Source organism: Protopterus annectens, chromosome 9.part0 (assembly GCF_019279795.1).
Source record: "Protopterus annectens isolate FY-2018-M chromosome 9.part0, PAN1.0, whole genome shotgun sequence".
In the NCBI taxonomy this organism is placed as follows: Eukaryota; Metazoa; Chordata; order Ceratodontiformes; family Protopteridae; genus Protopterus; species Protopterus annectens.
Window position 1 is genome coordinate 1,946,568,024 of NC_056743.1, and position 17,896 is coordinate 1,946,585,919.

The 17,896-nt window shown below is 46.5% G+C and overlaps 1 protein-coding gene across 1 annotated transcript in view; it reads right to left on the reverse strand.

Annotated features, from left to right (window-relative positions):
* Positions 1-17,896, reverse strand: part of TNPO2 (transportin 2) — a gene marked incomplete in the record, with an annotated part of 2,382,582 nt that overhangs the window by 1,833,930 nt on the left and 530,756 nt on the right.

Sequence of the window (17,896 nt, forward strand, 5' to 3'; positions counted from 1 at the left end):
TTATGTTTTTTCAGATCGGTAGTCAGATGGCTTACCGAAGCCATTTTGGAATACTGAGATCAAGAAAGTAGTTTTGTACCTACCATAATGTTAGAGTGCAGTCATAACAGATGGGTTCTCCTGCCGTCAGGCAGGTCCTCGGTTGGCCGAATTCCAAAGTCTAGGTCTGGCGTCGGTCGTCGTCGCTTCTTCCCTGACATCAGAGCGACAGGGGTATAAAGGAACCAGCAGACGCCATTTTCTTCAGTTTTTCTTGCCCCAGATGTCAGGTGCCCCCAGAAGGAAGGCAATACATAAATTTGTGTAATATTGCAGTGCAATATAATCAAAATACAGTAGTTGCAAGCAAATACATCATAAATGAATACCCCAATCAGGTTGTATGAGGATGTTAGCCTATAGGCCTGTCCCAAGAGGGGAAGGAGGGAGGGAAACCTGGACTGCAGCTGTATTAGCACTCTAACATCTACATTTATGGTAGGTACAAAACTGTACTATGTTCATCGTGCATACAGCTGCAGTCATAACAGATGGGTAGAATCCCAAAGCTAAGAAAGGGGTGGTAGGCACTAGTTGGAACTAGGAGCCAAAATGCCCTGCAAGACTGCAGTGGCAAAGCCTGCTCTAGATTTGGAGTATAATGGTAGGTTGTAGTGCTTGGAGAAGGTATGCACAGAACTCCAAGTGGCTGCTTCCAAAATATCCTTGGTAGGAACTCCTCTGAGGAAGGCTGCAGAGGTGGCTGTGGCCCTGGTGGAATGAGTTCTAATGCCTGTAGGTACAGTTTTGCCATGAAAGGAATAGCAAAAGCGTATGCAGTGGGCTATCCATTTTGAGATTGTCTGTTTGGAAATTGGCTTTCCTTGAGCTCCTACCGCATAGGCCACAAAGAGCTGTTCTGATTTTCTGAAAGGCTTTGTTCTGTCCAAATAATAACGCAGTTGTCTGTGGATGTCCAAGGAATGTAGTAATCTCTCCCCTTTGTTTTGAGGATTAGGATAAAAAGTAGGTAAATGTATGGCCCAATTTAAAGCTACCCTGGATACCACTTTAGGCATAAAGGACGGGTTGGTTCGTAAGGAAACTCTGTCCTGATGGAAGATGACAAAAGGCAGCACAGCCAGGAGAGCTTGTAGTTCTGAAACTCTACGAGCTGAGGTGATGGCCAGAAGGAAAGCAGTTTTCCAGGACAAATACTGCAAATCCGATGAGGCAGCTGGCTCAAAGGGAGGCAAGGTCAGTTTTTCCAGAATGAAATTAAGATCCCAAGCAGGTATTGGTTGTTTCCTTGGAGGTTTTAGATTCTTAGCCCCTCTGAGGAGCTGTCTTAAGAGAGGGTGAGAGAATAAAGGTGGATCAGTGTTGTATTCTGCAGAAATGGCTGAGGCATGGATTTTGATGGAGGAGAATGAAAGTCCACTGCTTAGCAGTTCAGCTAGATACTGTAGTATTTGAGGTAAATTCAGTTTTCCAGGCTCCTGGCCCTTTTTCTCATTCCAGACACAAAACCGTTTCCATTTTGCGGAGTAAGCTTTTCTATTTGACGGCCTTCTGGCCTCCAAAATGACATCCTGCACCTCCTTGGAGAGTAGGGTCTGCTGTGATGCTAAGGAATCTTCCATGCGGCTAGATTGAGTGTTTTTAGCTGGCTGTGAAGAGTTTTGAAGCTGTGCTAAGTCAGGAGAAGAGGCATTAGAGGCAGGGTCCATGGTGGGGAATGAGTCAGGCTCCTCAGGAGTGGGTACCAGTGTTGTCTTGGCCAGTCTGGAGCAATGAGAATCATCTTTGGTCTGTCTGCTCTGGTTTTCAATAGAACTTTGGGCAGCAGAGGAAGAGGTGGGAAGGCATAAACTGTTACTGATGTCCAACTGAAAGAGAGCGTCCACTCTCCAGACCTTTGGATGGAAAATCCTTGAGCAGAATTGTCAATTGGTGATTTTTGTGAGAGGCAAAGAGATCTGTCTGGCCTTCCCCATGCTTGGATTATCTCTGTAAAAACTTTTTAATGCAACGTCCATTCGTGTGGATCTGTCATTTCTGCTTAGGTTGTCTGCCAGTGTTTTCCTTGCCTGGCAAGTATTGTGCTTGTAGTTCGATTTGTAAGTCCATGGCCATGTTCCAAAGTGACATGGCCAGTCTGCATAGGGGGTATGAATGTGTTCCTCCCTGTTTGTTTATGTACCATATAACTGTGGTGTTGTCCATTCTTATCAATAGTTGACCTGGTTGCAGAAGGTCTTTGAAAGCTACAATAGCATTTATTACTGCTAGCATTTCCTTTTGATTGATGTGAAGGTGCTTTTCTTTTTGGGACCATTTGCCATGAATGCACCGATCTGTCATGTGCGCCCCCCAGGCGTAGTCAGAGGCGTCTGTTGTGATGACTTGATTTGCTTGAGGCTTGCTGAATGGAAGACCTGCGTTTGTTTGGCATGCTTAAGCCCACCACAGAAATTCCTTTTGAAGACATGGAATTAGTGGTATTATTGTTTCCAAACTGTGGCTGTGTTGAGACCATAGGTTTTTCTGGTACCATTGACGTTTCCTCTTATGCAGCTTTGCACATGGGATTAGCAAAATGCCATGAATCCCAGAGCCTGCAGGATTTTCCTTGTAGTCAGCCTGGTGCAATTTGCTAGTCCTCTGAAGTATTGAGTTAGTTGCCCTTGCTTCTCTGGCGTGAGGTAGGCCATCTGGGTGTTTGTGTCCAAGTTGGCACCCAGGAAATTATTTTCCAAGCGGGTATTAGTCTTGATTTCTTTTTGTTGACTGTGTATCCCAGAGAGTTCAACAACATTATTACATAAGCCAGATGTTTCAGAAGAATGTGCTTGCTGTCCGCCTGGATCGGGCAGTCGTCCAAATAGGGGTATATTTGTATCCCTTGAAGTCTGCATTAAGCAATTACTGATGCCAGGCATTTCGTGAATACTCTGGGCGCAGTAGATAAGCCAAAGGGCAATGCAGAGAATTGATAATGGGTTGAACCTGCAAGAAATCTGAGGTATCTTCTGCAATTTTGTCTGATTGGGACATGCAGGTATGCCTCCTTGGAGGTCCAATGTTACCAGCCAAGACTCCTTGCCCAGCATGGGAAGAAGCTGCTGTAGAGTGAGCATCTTGAATTTTGGTACAAGTAGAAATGTGTTTAGGATGGATAGGTCCAAAATAGGTCTCCAATCTTTTCCCTTCCTAGGTACCAGGAATAGTCTGGAATAAAAACCTTGACCTTGTTCGTGCGTAGGTACCTCTTGAATAGCTTTCATGTCTATAAGATCTGTAATTTGCCTTTGTGCCTCTGCCCTTTGATTGTGTGGCAGGTTTGGCATGCCTCTCATTTTTGGAAGGGTGTGAAAATGGAATCTGTAGCCTCTGTTTATAATGTCCAGGATCCATTTGTCTTTTGTGACAATATGCCAATTTTTTGAAAATAATGCCAGTTTTCCTCCTAAGGGTGCTGCCATTTGAGTCTTGCTTGGCATGCAAAGGGGAAGTCATTGGGCTTGCTTTCTGAAGGGTTGCGAGTTAACCTCACCACCTCTGTGTAGGAGCTTGCCATTGTCTGCCTCTAAACAATCCTTGGGATTGTCCTCTGCCCCTCGGGCGCCTGTATCTACCTCTTTGGGGTCTGTCCGTGGCTGGAAAGGACCAATTTTTGGAAGGCCAATTTCTACTGAAACGTGGGGGTTGTACCTGTAGAAAATCTTTCACAGTTTGCATTGATTTAGCCTTTTCCTCCATTTTCCTTAATACCTCCTCAGCATTAGCACCAAATAATACATCCTGTTGTAGAGGGGCATCTAGTAATTTTGCTTTGACATGATCTGGCAAGGATTGTTCCTTGAGCCAGGCATGTCTACGTATGACTGATCCTGTAACAGCAGCTCTACATGAGGCCTCTAGAGCATCAAAACCACATTGTAAGGTATGCTTACCCACTTGTTCTGCACTATGCATCAAATCCTGCAACTCCTTCAAGTCTGGTTGTTCAGGTTGTGACATTTTACTTCTCAATTGTGATAACAAAAACTGTTGGTATTTTAGCATATGGAACTGACAGTTTAAGGCTCTCATGGTTAAGGTAGCCGAGGTATATACCTTTTTTCCCCACCTTTCTAAGGATCTGGAATCTCTCTCGGAAGGTAATGGATTTTTAGCAGTGGAGGCCTTAATTCCCTTGGGTCCCTGTGAGATGGTTTCTGGGTCAGCAGCATGGCTTTTGTATAGAAATTGGTGTGAGTCAGGAACCCTGTAGTACCTGTCAGGCTTGACTGGGGCTGGAGGTAAGGAATCCGGGTTAAGGCAGGCCTCAGAGTAAACATCATCTAGGATGTCCAAGACAGGAGGAATAGCCAGAGGCCTGCGCTGTGGTAGCAAGAGAAATTCCCTAAGCCTTTTCTTGGAATCTGAATAATCTTGGCCTTCCCAGTGGAAGTGTTCCCTTAAGGTATGCAAAGTTTCCCCAAATGAGTAATCCTCTGGGGAGATACAGAAGGAATGGACTCCTCTGCATCAGAGTCTTCAAAAGGGGAGTAAGGATGTTCCTGATCATCAGAGTGCTCTGAAATAATGGAGCCCTGATCAGAGGAGGGGGATTCTTCCTCCACTCTGGGCCTTTTGTCCGGTGGGGGTTGAGAACCCCTGATAAGAGTAATTAAATCCTCAGCCATTTTAAGCATCTGTTTTTTAGGCATGGGGCCTGGAGATGGACCCTGTGTAGCTTGTCTCTTAGAATGCAGGGCTGCTTTAGACTTGGTGAAGGCCTTGATGGAGAAAGAAGATGAAGGTCTGAAGACACCTTGAGAGGAGGCAGACCTGTCCACATTTTGAGATTCAACGCCAAGAGTGGCTTCGGTATCGTAGTCAGGGTGTGGGCCGAGAAGCCTGCAACCTCGGGCACAGGAGACACCGCCAATGAAGTGTCGTGGGTAGTCAGGGGCTGCGTAGGCGCCTCGCTGAGAACTGGACCACGTGTAGTCTGTTTTGGCGTGGTGTCGGTAGAGGCCGCAGACCTCGTGTCGGTCCTTATCTTTTTGCTTTTTAGACAAAACTGGAGTCGGAGTATCCAACGACATAAAATAGTTAAATGCTTTGCCAAAATAATGATGGGCGAACTCCGCCAGACGCTTAATGGTGCTTTTGTTGAATGTAGCACAAAAGCAACAGACCGAGACGTCGTGGTCTGGGCCTAAACAAGGAATACAGAGGGAATGGAAATCCTTATGCGGTATTTGCTTCCCACAAGAAATACTATTAACTTTGTCTGACAACGGTCTGAGGCAAGAAAAGTTTCCCCAATGGGGTACTTAGCTTTCAAGACGACTTCGGTTTCAAAATTTTCGTAATTTCAGGAGCTGGCCGACCGGCACTTGCTAACTGCTTCGGGCACCGCGCGGCAAGAAAGACTGAAGAAAATGGCGTCGGCTGGTTCCTTTATACCCCCTGTCGCACTGACGTCAGGGAAGAAGCTACGACAACTGACGCCGGACCTAGACTTTGGAATTCGGCCGACAGCGCCCGCCTGACGGCAGGAGAACCCATCTGTTACGACTGCAGCTGTACGCACGATGAACATCTGCTGTGTATATTAATGCTTGTCACTGCAAGTGCTGGGACAGGTTTATTATGAAATCTGTTTGTACCCTATATTTGCATACTGTTACAAGATTTAGCATAAGAGTTTAAGCTACCTAGCTTAATCAGGAAGTTTATAAACTATGTAAAATTAACTTTTGAGGCACCTCACCCCCCCCACCCCCATCAGCAGCAATTTTACTGAGAAGCTTGACAGAGCAGAATAGAAAGTACCAGATGCAGAGGATGTCAAACTTAAATGAAAAAATCTAGACAGCATGCTCTTTCTAGTGACTCCCTGATGCAGCCAAGTTCAAATAGCTAACAGCATGAAGCTCATGCCAAAGGAAATTAAGAAAATAGCTAAATGCCAAGTTCACCAGTAGAGGGACACAAAAAAGCATTACAAAAAAGCTATGCTTTAGTTGAAAGCTCAGGGTAACTTGCATCTTAACAGGAAGGGTGTTGTCACCTGCAATAATAAACTTGCCTCAAATCAGAAAATACAGAAATCATACCTACAAACAGCAAGTGTTTTTATAAAAAAAAAATCACAAGATAATTGTTAGCAAGTGTCAAACTTTACAGCCAGTAGAAACTGGCAACTATTAGAATGGCTGCACTATAAATTAACATGCGATAGGTTAACTGGCAAGGGAGGCAGCTTTACTTTGGCACATAATTATATCCTCCCTCTCCCCAAAATTACACTGCAGTTATGGGCTGTGACTGGAATCTCATTTGTAACAGTGAGAATGCATCATGAAGTAAACCCTGCACTGGCATTCACAGACGCCTCCCCTTACAAAAAAGGCACATGCAATGAATAGTCATATGAAATTAAAGCCTGTACTAGTGAAATCTCTTAAAGCCTCCACGAGATGCACCCTGGAACTCTGTTTCCACACAAACCTTATGGCAGAAAAGGAACAGAAACTGTCCAATACTGCACTTCCCTAACTTTTAACAGCTGCTCTGGGCCCAAAGCCCAAACAGGGATCACAAAGTTGCATACAGATGTGTACATGCCTACATAAAAGGAGGGTGTGAACAGCTGCCATTTTATCTGGCAGAGGAACATCTCCAAGTACAGTAAACCACATGTACCTGGACACACAGAACTCTACTAATCAGACCTAAAGGGGTGAGCAGATAACTTATGAGGAATTTACAGCAGGTTATGAATACTGTAACAGCATACCAGTACACTTAAAACCAAAAGTAAAAGAAATAGTTGTGTAAAATCTTACTATAATCATAGATGTCCTTTACTAAGTTGCAGTGTTCAGTGTGGAATCCTCAATCTCAGGCGACCCGATTACCTGCTCCTATGCAAAAGCCGAAGCCTGGTTGCTGCTAGTGTTTGGGACATCACATACACAGCCATAAACCTGGGACCTTAAATGAGATATCTGCACGCAAAGACCTCAAAACTGACTGCCCAGTCGGACAACAGCCTAGGTAGAGCCAATTGATTCCCTCCAGACAGGTGAAATGTAACCAACTGCCCAGTCAGACCATAGTCTAGTTAGTGCCCAATGATGCCCTCTAGACAGGTAAATTGTAATGAAGGATAGGTGGGAGGTAAGGAATACTGCAACATGGAGAACATCTATGGTTATGGTAAGATTTTATACAACTATTCTAGGTCCTTCTTTTCTCATGTTGCAGTATTCATACTGTGGGAGAGTACCACAGCTCAAGGAGGAAGGGTCGAGGAAGATGCAGATTCCAAGAATCCCTGCAGGATTGCTCTTGAAAAGCCTGCTCTGGTTCTGGAAATATGGTCCAGTTTGAAGGTATGTACGAAAAACCACATGGATGCAAAGATAAGTTGCGTCCAGGCCTTTGAGGAAGGCCCCAGAAGCAGCTACGGCTCTTGTAGAGTATGCCCTGAGGCAACTGTTTTCCATGGTAGGAGCAGCAGAATGAGAAGTTATGTACCTACCATAACATTCCATGCTAGTTGTCTTCTCTCGCCTACTTTCTTGCTGGATGGGATCGGAGCAGATCCTCGGCTCCGACTCGGCCACTTACTAAAGCTCAAGAGCTTATTTTACCGGCTCGAAGCAACCCTATATCACATGATGCTAGGCGATAACTCCCCAGATCTCGTTTGGAAGCTGAAAAACCTAGCATAGGTCAATAAAACTAAAATCTCCAACTGGAAGGAGGAGGAAGAGGGATAAAAAAACCCAGAGATTGTAATCTACACTATATATATCCTAGAACACCTAGATGGTGAACAAGGGAATAGAAGGACCCTTCAAGGAAGGGAAGATCTTCTCGTTCTGTCCAGGCTAGGGGGATGGTGGGTGGGACGCAAGAAAGAAGGTGAGAGAAGACAACTAACATGGAACATTATGGTAGGTACATAACTTATCAATGTTAAGTTGTCAATCTCGCCTTCATTCTTGCTGGATGGGACCGCGTCCCTAGCACCTTCATCCTGGGTGGCTCATTGGAACAGACTCTTAAGAATGGTGGAACCAAATATTGCTCTGTCCCTGGAGGCCATGTCCAATTTGTAATGGGAAACAAAGGTATGAGGAGTGGCCCATGTGGCTGCTGGACAGATGGTGTCCATTGGTAGTCTAGCTTGAAAAGCTGTAGATGTAGCTAGTGCTCTAGTTGAATGGGCTTTTGGCGTAGAAGTTAACTCCCTGCCTCTGAGTTGATAAATAGATGTAATCACAGAAGACAGCCACCTAGATAGGGTTACCTTAGAAACAGGAAGGCCTTTCTTATTTTCTGCGTACAATAAAAACAGTTGATCAAACTTCCTTATTTGTTTGGTTCTATCCAAATAGTATCGGAGCTGGCGGTGAACATCTAGATAATGTAGCTTCTGCTCCGCTCTGTTAGTATAGTTTGGGAAAAAACTGGGAGATCAATTGATTGATTTAAATTTGTCTACGAAGCCACCTTGGGTAAGAAGGATGGATTAGTCCTTAGAGAAACTCTGTCTTTATGGAAGATTAAGTAGGGAGGACGAATGCAGAGGGCGTGAAGCTCAGATACTCTCCTAGCAGAAGTAATGGCGAATAGGAAGAGTGTCTTGCAGGAAAGAAATTTCAATGAACAGGAGACCGCAGGTTCAAAGGGGGGAAGAATCAAGGATGTTAAGACTAAATTAAGATCCCACTGAGGTGGAGGGTCTTTGATCGGAGGCTTAAGTAAATATACACCTTTAAGGAAAGCTTTGCAAAGCTTATTGGACATGATGTTGTGGTCCGATAAGCCTGTATGAAAATTCGATATGGCTGCCAACTGAACCTTTACTGTAGAGGCAGAAGACCCTGAATGAAAAATTTTGGCTAGGAAGTCTAAGACCGAATGAACTGGGGCAGTAAAGGGATCTATATTCCTTGCCTTTGCCCAGAAGGAGAAACGTTTCCATTTACTAGTGTAAATCCTTCTGGTCCATTTACTAGTGTAAATCCTTCTGGTGGAAGATTTAAGGGAAGCTACTATGATATCCCGGACGGGATTGGAAATCATAGGAAGCCTGGCTAAGGACAGAAGTGGAGCAACCAAGCAGTGAGGTTGAGAGAATGTAGGGATTGGTGCAGCTGCCCCGACTGATGGGTCAACAGATCTGGAGCTGGGTCCAGATGCCAAGGCTGTACCAAAAGAAGGAACGGAAACCATATCTGTCGAGGCCAATAAGGGGCAATGAGAATCAACTTGGCTCTCAAGGCGGTTGCTTTCTGAATTACTTGTGGGATTAGAGGAAAGGGTAGAAAGGCATAGAGAAGTCCCTGAGGCCAATCTTGGACTAGAGCGTCTCTGAGGGGATGGCCTGGAAGGGGGAAGAGGGTGAAGTAGTCGGGGCATTTGCTGTTTTGGGGTGTAGCAAAAAGATCGCAGCAAGGAAGGCCCCACTTCTGAAAAATCTCTTCCGCCACAGATTGTTTGAGAGACCACTTGTGTGGCATGAGTATAGCTCTGCTTAACCTGTCCGCTATGATGTTGGACTTCCCGGGGATATGCGTTGCTATCAGAAACCGCTGAGAGGAGATTGCCCATTGCCAAAGTCTGAGTGCCTCTCGACACAAGGGATAGGACTTGGTTCCGCCTTGCTTGTTGATATACCACACTATGGACATTGTCCGTTTGGATTGCAATAGTTCCTAGGGGAAGAGAGTCGTGGAGGGCTTGCAACGTTAAAAGCACTGCTCTCATCTCTAGGACATTTATGTGCAGGTGGCGTTCGAAAGGTTGCCAAGTGCCATGGACCATCCTGCCCTGAAAATGCCCCCCCCCCACCCGATCAGGGAGGCGTCCGATGTCACCGTGGCAACCGGGGGAGGAGGAGGAACACAGAGTCTGCCTTGATTGACTTGAGGGGACAATATCCACCAGGACAGATGACTTTTGCAAGTTGGAGTTATCATGATCTTGTGGTGCATGAGGAGTTGCTGAAAAGACCATTGGGCGAAAAGCATCCACTGTAGAAGACGCATGTAAAAACGTGCAAGGGGAAGAAGTGTTAGGGCGGCCGCCATAAGACCCAATACTTTCAGGACATACCTGGCCTGAATTTTGTCGCTCTGAAGAACATTGACATGGTTTTGAATACCTAAGACCCTTTGACCTGTTAACTTTGCTGAAAGTTGTACGGTGTTCAAGTTGGCACCTATAAAGGTAATAGACTGACAAGGCAGACTTTTCGAAATTTATACAGATTCCTAGCCCTCTGCAAATGTGAATGGTGTAAGCTCTGGCTTGGAGAAGTTGATGCCTGGAGGTGGCAGTGAGGAGCCAGTCGTCTAGATATGGAAACACCTGGAATCCTTGCCATCTCAGGTGAGCCGTAACCGCTGCCATACATTTGGTGAACACACTGGGGGCTGTAGTGAGACCAAAGGGCAGGGCTCTGAACTGGTAGTGACTGGCTCCCAGCTGAAAGCAGAGAAACCTTCTGGAGCGCCTGTGAATTTTGATGTGATAGTACGCATCCTGAAGGTCCACGGAGCACATCCAATTGTCCTGCCCAGAAAGGGTAGAATGGACTTTCTTTACAAACTTGTTTAGTTTGCTGAAGTCTAATATTGGTCGCCAGTCCCCTGTCTTTTTCGGTACCAAAAAGAACCTTGACTAGATTCCGGATCCTAGTTGGTCTGCTGGGACTGGCTGGATGGCTTTTTGCTAGCAGTTTTGATATTTCTGGTTCCCTTAGACCTGGTGGAACGTCTGGAAGGGTTCCCTTTTGCTGAATTGGGGATTGGATAAAGGGAATTTTGTAACCCTCGGATATGATCGACTGTACCCATTTGTCTTGAGTAAGGGAAAGCCAGGCTATTGGGTACAGCGACAATCTTCCCCCGACTGCCTCCGAAGGTGGACAATCTGGCATCTCAGGGATGCTGGAAGGGTTTGTCAGAGAGGCTACCTGCTACCCTGGTTCTGCGGACCCCCCTCTGCCCCTAGGGCGGCGTCTGTTGTGGTTACCCCCTCTGCCTCTGGGGGTAAACTGACCTCTTGCGTCAGGCGTGACTCCTTGAGATTTGCGGAAAGTACAGTTTTGTACCTACCATAAATGTAGATCTTCGAGTGCTCATAAGCTGCAGTTATAACAGATGGGTTATCCTGCCGTCAGGCGGGTCCTCGGTCAGCCGAATTCCAACGTCTAGGTCTGGCGTCAGTTGTCGTCGCTTCTTCTCTGACGTCAGTGCGGCAGGGGTATAAAAGAGCCAGCCGACACCATCATCTTCAGTTTTTCTTGCCCCAGATGTCAGGTGCCCCCAGAAGGAAGGCAAAACAAACTTATGTAGTCATGCAATATAGAATAATCAAAAAACAGTAGTTTGCAAGCAAATGCACCATAAAATAATACCCCAAAAAGGTTGTATGAGAAGGTGTTTGCCATAAGGCCTGTCCTAAGAGGGGATGGAGGGAGGGAAACCTGGACTGCAGCTGTATGAGCACTCGAACATCTACATTTATGGTAGGTACAAAACTGTACTATGTTCATCGTGCATACAGCTGCAGTCATAAGATGGGTAGAATCCCAAAGCTAAGTAGGGGTGGCAGGCACCAAGTGGAACAAGGTGGAGCAAGGATGCCCTGCAAGTCAGCTGTGGCAAATCCCACTCTAGATTTTGAGTAAAGTGGAAGGTGATAGTGTTTGGAGAAAGTGTGCACTTAACTCCAAGTGGCTGATTCCAAAATGTCCTTGGTAGGAACCCCCCTGAGGAAAGCTGCAGAGGTAGCTGTGGCCCTTGTGGAGTGGGACCTGATGCTTGAAAGCACAGCTTTTCCATGAAATGAGTAACAAAAGCATATGCAGTGGGCTATCCATTTTCAGATTGTCTGTTTGGAGATAGCCTTTCCTTGAGCACCTGTAGCACAGGACACAGAGTTGCTCGGATTTCCTGAATGGCTTTGTCCTGTCCAAATAATAACGTAGTTGTCTGTGAATGTCCAAGGAATGCAGTAGTCTTTCCCCTTTGTTTTGTGGGTTAAGGTAAAAGGTAGGTAAGTGGATAGTCTGATTCAAGGCTACACTGGATACTACCCTTTGGCATAAAGGTAGGGTTGGTTCGTAAGGAAACTCTGTCCTGATGGAAAATGATGAAAGGTTGCACAGCCATGAGGGCCTGTAGTTCCAAAACCCTGCGTGCCGAGGTGATAGCCAGAAGGAAGGCCGTTTTCAATGGCAAATATTGTAGTTATGTTGAAGCAGCTGGCTCAAACGGAGGAAGGGTCAGTTTTTCCAATATGAAGTTGAGGTCCCAAGCAGGGACTGGTGGTTTCCTTGGGGGTTTTATATTCTTAGCCCCTCTGAGGAACTGTCTTAAGAGAGGATCAGAGAATAAAGGAGGATTTGTGTTGTACTGTGCAGAAATGGCTGAAGCATGGAATTTGATGGAGAAGGAAGGTCCACTGTTTAACATCTCAGCTAGGTACTGTAATATTTGAGGTATATTTATTACCCAAGGATTCTGGCCCTTTTCCTGATTCCAGGCACAAAACCGCTTCCATTTGGCGGAGTAGGCTTTTCTAGTAGAAGGTCTTCTGGCCTCCAAGATGACATCCTGCACCTCCTTGGAGAGGAGGGTCTGTTGTGAAATAAAGGGATTCTCCATTCGGCTAGATTTAGGGTTTTGAGCTGGCTGTGAAGAAGTTGTGCTGGGACAACAGAAGAGGCACTAGAGGTAGGATCCATGGTGGGGAATGAGTCAGGCTCTTCAGGAGTGGATACCAGTGTTGTCTTGGCCAGTCTGGAGTAATGAGAATCATTTTCGGCCTCTCTGCTCTGGCTTTTAATAGAACTTTGGGCAGCAGAGGGAGAGGCGGAAAGGCATAGACTGTCAATGTTGTCCAATTGAAAGAAAGTGCGTCCACTTTCCAGGCCTGTGGATGATAGGTTCTTGAGCAAAAAATTTTCAGTTGGTAAGTTCTGTGGGTAGCAAAGAGATCTATGTCTGGCTGTCCCCATGCCCGAGTTATCTTTGGAAAACTTGAGGATGCAACTTCCATTTGTGTGGATCTGTCATTTCTGCTTAGGCTGTCTGCCAGTGTGTTTTCCTTCCCTGGCAGGAATTGTGCCTGAAGTTGGATTTGCAATTCCAGAGCTGTGTTCTAAAGGGTCATGGCTAGTCTGCACAGGGGGTATGAATGAGATCCCCCCTTTTTGTTTATGTACCACATCACTGTGGTGTTGTCTGTCCTTATCAATAGCTGGCCTGGATGCAGTAGGTCTTTGAAGGCCATAATAGCATTTTGCACTGCTAGCATTTCCTTTTGGTTGATGTGTAGGTGCTTCTCTTTTTGGGACCATTTTCCCTGAATACACTGATCTTTCATGTGTGCCCCCCCCAGGCGTAGTCAGAGACTTCTGTTGTGATGATTTGATTTGCTTGGGGTATGCAGAAAGGGAGACCTTTGTTTCTTTGGCATGCTTGAGCCCACCACAGAAATTCCTTTTGAAGACATGGAATGAGTGGTATAATTGTTTCCAAACTGTGGCTGTGTTGAGACCATAAGTTTTTCAGATACCATTGAAGTTTCCTCATATGCAGCTTTGCACATGGGATCAGCAGGATGCAACATGCCATGAATCCCAGAGCCTGCAGGACTTTCCTTGCAGTCAGCCTGGTGAAGGTTGCCATTCTGCTGAAGTATTAAGATAGTTGCCCTTGTTTGTCTGGCGTGAGGTAGGCCATCTGGGTGTTTGTATTCAAGCTGGCACCCAGGAAAATTATTGTTTGAGAGGGTAATAGTTTTGATTTTTTTTTGTTGACTGTGTATCCCAGAAAGTTCAAGTGTCTTATTACAAACGCCAGGTGTTTCAGAAGTATGTCCTTGCTATCCGCTTGAATCAGGCAGTCATCCAGATATGGGTATATTTGTATTCCTTGAAGTCTGCAGAAGGCAATTACTGATACCAGGCATTTCGTAAACACTCTGGGCGCAGTAGATAAGCCAAAGGGCAATGCAGAGAATTGATAATGGGTTGAACCTGCAAGAAATCTGAGGTATCTTCTGCAATCTTGTCTGATAGGGACATGCAGGTATGCCTCCTTGAGGTCCAATGTTACCAGCCAAGACTCCTTGCCCAGCATGGGAAGAAGCTGCTGTAATGTGAGCATCTTGAATTTTGTACCTGTAAATATGTGTTTAGGATGGATAGATCTGAAATAGGTCTCCAATCTTTGTCTTTCCTTGGTACCAGGAATAGTCTGGAATAAAACCCTTGACCTTGTTCTTTTGCAGGCACCTCTTGAATAGCTTTCATGTCCATGAGAGCTGAAATTTGTTTTTGTGCCTCTGCCCTTTGATTTTGTGGCAGGTTTGGCATGCCTCTCATTTTTGGAAGGGTGTGAAAGTGGAATCTGTAGCCTCGGTCTATAATGTCCAGGATCCATTTGTCTTTTGTGACAATATGCCAATTTAATAATGCCAGTTTTCTGCCTAAAGGTGCTGCCATTAAAGCTTTGCTTGGCAGGTAAAGGGGAAAGTCATTGTGTCTGCTTTCTGAATGACTGTGATCCATCTTCTCCACCTCTTGGGGTTGGTGCTTGCCATTGCCTGGCTCTGAATGATCCTTGAGATTTGCCCACTACCTCTCGGGCGCCTGTATCTGCCTCTGAGGTCTGTCCATGACTGGAAAGGACCAATTTTATGAAGGCCAGTTTCTGCTGAAACGTGGAGGTTGTACCTGCAGGAAATCTTTCACTGTTTGCATTGATCTCGCTTTTTCCTCCATTTTCTTTAGTACCTCCTCAGCTTTAACACCAAACAATACATCTTTTTGAAGAGGTGCATCTAGTAATTTAGCTTAGACATGATCTGGTAAGGCTTGTTCTTTGAGCCAAACATGTCTACGTATGACAGACCCTGTAACAGCAGCTCTACATGAGGCCTCTAAAGCATCAAAACCACACTGCAAGGTATGTTTACCCACTTGCTCTGCACTATGCAACAAATCCTGCAACTCTTAAATCTGGTTGCTCAGGTTGTGCCATTTTGCTTTTCAACTCAGATAATAAAAACTGTTGATACTTTAACATATGGAACTGACAGTTTAATGCCCTCATGGTTAAAGTGGCCGAGGTGTACACCTTTTTCCCCCACCTTTCTAAAGCTCTGGAATCTCTCTCTGAAGGTAATGGGTTTTTAGCAATAGAGGCCTTAATTCCTTTGGGACCCTGTGAAATAGTTTCTGGGTCAGCAGTATGGCTTTTGTATAGGAACTGGTGTGAATCAGGAACCCGGTAATACCTGTCTGGTTTAACAGGAGCTGGAGGTAAAGAATCTGGGTTGAGGCTGGCTTCTGTGTACACATCATCTAATATATCTAAGACAGGAGGGATAGCCAGAGGCCTATGCTGGGGGAGCAAGAAAAAATCCCTGAGCCTTTTCTTGGAATCAGAGTAATCTTGGCCTTCCCAGTGAAAGTGTTCCCCTCAAAGTATGTAGGGTTTCCCCAAAAGAGTAGTCCTCAGGGGGGGAGACCGAGGGAATAGACTCCTCTGCATCTGAGTCTTCAAAAGGAGAATATTTATATTCCTGGTCCTCAGAATGCTCAGAGGTAATAGAGGCTTGATCTGAGGAAGGGTAGTCTTCCTCTAATCTGGGCCTTTCCTTGTTTTTTACTTTTCATGGCTGCTTTAGATTTTGTGAAAGCCGTAATAGAGAAGGAGGAAGGCCTGAAGACACCTTGAGAAATGGCAGGCCTGTCTAAACTCTAGGTTTCCCTGCCAAAAGTGGCTTTGGTATCTGTAGTCGGAGTAGGGGCCGAGGAGCCTGCGACCTCGGGCACAGAAGACACCGGTAATGAAGTGTCATCAGTACTCGGGGGCTGCATAGGCGCCTCGCTGAGAATCGGAGAACCAGTAGTCGGCCTTAGCGTGGTGTCAGTAGAAGTCGCGGACCTCGTATGGCGGCCCTTATCTTTGCATCTTTTGCTCAAAACTGGAGTCGGAGTGTCCGACATAACTTAATTAAATTTTTTACCAAATAGTGATGGGCGAACTCCACCCGACGCTTAATAGTGCGTTTGTTGAATCTAGCACAAAAACGGCAAGCCGAGACGTCATGGTCTGGGCCTAAGCAAAGAATACAGAAAGAGTGGAAATCCTTATACGGTATTTGCTTCCCACATGAAATGCAATTATTAACTGTCTGACATCGGTCTGAGGCAAGAAAATTTCCCCAACGGGGTACTTAGCTTTCAAGAAGACTTCGGCTGAAATATTTTTGTAAATCTCAGGAGCTGGCCGACCGGCACTTGAACTGCTTCTGCTTCGGGCACTGCGCAGCAAGAAAGACTGAAGATGGCGTCGGCTGGCTCTTTTATACCCCTGCCACACTGACGTCAGGGAAGAAGCAACGCCAACCGACGCCGGACCTAGACTTTGGAATTCGGCCGACCGAGGACCCACCTGACGGCAGGATAACCCATCTGTTATGACTGCAGCTGTATACACGAACATCCACATTTTCCCACCCTTCTGACCCTTAGGGTGTGGTCTTGAAGGGGTTGAGAAACAGACTCCTACGGCAGAAAGAGTCTTGCCATCTTGTTCACATCTGGTCAAGGTGTCTCAATTGAGATCCGAACAAAGCCGAACCATCAAAAGGGGAATTTGTGAAGGACGCCTTGAAAGGGTCCACGAAATTACACAGCCGCATCCAGGCGTGACGCCTTAAGGCCAACTCCTGTGCCCGCGGCCCTACTCGCTCCATCGGCTGCATATGAAATTAGACGCATGGAGGAGTTAATAGAGTTCAGGGTTCCAAGCTGTGAGTTTATTTTATCCTGGGACCCAGCAGCTGATGGATCCTGTAAGACTTCTCCCAACTCTGAGAATCTCTCTGAAGGCGGGTGAAGTGACGCAAGTAATTCAGCGACCGCATGGCAAAGGTCGCTGAAGAAAACATCCGCTTACTGTACCTATCCATGGTCCTAGAATCTTTATTAGGGGGATGGATAGGTACTGAAGGATCAAGCTAGTTCCTTCTTGGTGGCTGCAGCCACCACCATGGCATCAGCCGGTACACCTTTTGTTAGGAATTGCTTGTCAACTGGTGCTGTGATGAATTTAGATGGCCTCAGAGGGGTGGGTTCCACCGAATCCAGGGCCGACCACGCCTTCTGAGCCACTACTTCCATAATGGGGTCGAAAGGCGGAGACACCCAGGAGGTGGAGGGTCGAGAACCAAACGCCTCCAGGTACACCAACTCGTCCTCGGAAGGATTACGGGAAGACCAGTTCCCCCTCTGCTTTAGGATTTCTAGGATGTCTGAGAAAGACATCCTCAGAGGGGGACTTTGGGGATCCCTCCGACTCATCCAAGTCGGTGTCAGATGTAATGGACTCAGGGGAGTCTACATGCTTCCTCTTACATGTCGTCCTCTTACACGGAGGCTCCACTGACAGGTCAGGAGAAGCCTCGGAAGAGGAAGAAATTCCCAGTGGGGAAACTGGAGGCGTTGGATCTCTGGGTCCGGGAGCAAGAGAGTGGGAAGAGACATCAGTAGGCACTGTAGTGGGAGGAGCTGACCGTTGGCTACGCCCTGGGGCTAGTATGCTCCTCATCACCTCAAAGGCTCCCCCATCAGAAAAGCCAGAGGGCCCCCGCTCCAAAGAGGTAGGAACCCCAGGCCGCACCGACAGGGAAGGCTCAGAGGCCGATGTCGGGGCCGAGCTCACCACCGCCGACGCTCCGAGAGGGAGAACGGGGTCGGACAATGGTCCGATGCCACTCGCCCCCTCGGAGCTGACAAGATAGATCAGGCGCCCGGATCTGTCAAATGAAGGCATCAAGGAGGAGATCGGAGCGGAAGACGAAGGAGCCGAAGGGGGAGGTA